The following is a 1,868-nucleotide window of genomic DNA, read 5'->3' as shown; positions in this document are numbered from 1 at the left end:
CTTTTTTAATTTTTTACTTTTTTAATTTAGCGTGGTGATGGTGGGGTCTTCTGGTGAGGACTGGAAAACCTGCTAGATAAATTCTAAAAGCCATAACACTTCCCACCTTTCCAATTGTGAGTCGTAAGAGCCTCATTCCAGAGAGGGTCCCACGCCATAGCCTGGTGGCCAGTCACATTTTGATGGTTGCTCATATAAACCCAGGAGGGCCGGATGCAGAGGGCTTGCAGAGAGCTGCACACATGGAGGGGCGCGGAGGGCGGTGCACACGGAGGGCACGGCAGCCCGCACCCCTCCCTTGCACCCGCCCTGTGCCTGTCTCCATCTGCACCCTTTACCATAGACTTAGGTGTTTCCCCGAGTCTGCGAGCTGCTACAGCAAATTAATTGAGCCCAAGGAGAGGTTTGTGGGACCCCCAACTTGAAGCCAGTCAGTCAGAAGTTCACGAGGCCTGACTTGCCACTAGTGTCTGAGGAGGGCGGTTTTGGGGGCTGAGCTCCCAACCTGTGGGATCTGACACTGTCCCCAGTGTGGGCACAGTGTGGGAGCTGACTTGGAGGACACCCAGCTGGCGTCTGCACAGAACTGATTGCTCACTAGGTAGCGGGGAGGACCCTCCCCAACATTTGGTCACAGAAGTCTTCTATGTTGGTGATTGCTGTGGTGTGAGAGCAGAGGAAAACCCAGTCTGAGTGTTTTCCAGGAACACTTGCAGATGCAGAGCTCCTGTCCTCTGCGCTTCCCTGGGACCCACGCACCAGGAGCAGGAGCGTTTCCTTGTCAGCTGCCCCCACCCGCCACCCGTCCGGCCATCTGCCCTGCTTCTGTGGACTCCCCTTGCGTGCCCTTTCCTGGCCATGCACACTCTCCTGGGGGTCTGGGGTGGAGGCACCTATCTGAAATGCCTTATCATGACCAGGGACACCATCTGACACCTCTCTCATTGGTGCAAGGAAAGAAAATGATACACAAAGCACCAGTGGGATATTCTGCTCTACCAAGACTTGTGGGTTCACCACGTCTCAGCCTCTTCCAGGGATTGCTTATTTCACCCGGGGAGCCAGGCCCTCCTGTGCTCTTTTGTTACAAATTCACATTGGCATTTAACCTCCTTGGTCATTGGCCAGATCTCTGCCCTTGGTGTGTCCTCGTGTGTAAGTTGAAGTTCTTTCCCTTGCAGCCACTCCAACTCTGCCTTGGTGGCATTTCCTGCCCACAAGGGGCCCTGAAACAAGTCTCACTCTCTGTGTTGGACACCCAGCCCCTTTCTTCCCTAAATTGTCCCCCACAGCCGCGCTCTCCTAACCCTGGTTCTGTGTATGTCACACAAAAAAGCAGGCAAGAGATTGACACAGAATCAGGCTCAGCTCACGGTTTCCAGCTTCTAGCATGTGTGCTGCTTCTCTAATTTACAAACTTAGGGCCCAAATCTGGAAATTACTCCAAAACTTATGTGAATTAAAACATACACAATATTTTTAAAAGTATCCAGTGACTGTCTGAGGGAGAACAAAGTAAAATATATATCCAGCAACAGAGATGGCTCCCCACACACACTAGGGCATTTAAGAACAGAAGAATGAATTATATGCTCTTTTCAATTCAATTAAGCCAGTTTTGTTTATGGGACAAAGTAAAGATGCCATCACCTCGCACCCTGACTTTGTTCATCTGAGTTCCTTGGGTATTATTGCAACCCTGAGATCTCTTTGTATTGGGCTAACATTCCTTGCCTTAGCCACAGCTCCTAGAACTTGTGCTCCAGCTAACCTGGGCTGCCGCCTGTCTCCAACTCCTCTTTGGCTACATTGTGAGTCATAGCCAATGTGAGTCAATTCAGTTCAGCTACTTCCGAATTCATGTCATA

The 1,868-nt window shown here is 50.9% G+C and overlaps 1 non-coding gene across 1 annotated transcript; it reads right to left on the bottom strand.

Annotated features, from left to right (window-relative positions):
* Window positions 1–41: 41 nt before the first annotated feature.
* On the bottom strand, window positions 42–101 carry LOC142862486 (U7 small nuclear RNA). Its single transcript, XR_012913574.1, has one exon. It is a non-coding gene; the product is annotated as a U7 small nuclear RNA (small nuclear RNA).
* Window positions 102–1,868: the final 1,767 nt, after the last annotated feature.

This window comes from Microcebus murinus, chromosome 19 (genome assembly GCF_040939455.1).
Source record: "Microcebus murinus isolate Inina chromosome 19, M.murinus_Inina_mat1.0, whole genome shotgun sequence".
Taxonomy (NCBI): Eukaryota; Metazoa; Chordata; class Mammalia; order Primates; family Cheirogaleidae; genus Microcebus; species Microcebus murinus.
Note: the sequence above shows the minus strand (reverse complement) of the source record. Positions and strands in the feature narration are given on the sequence as shown.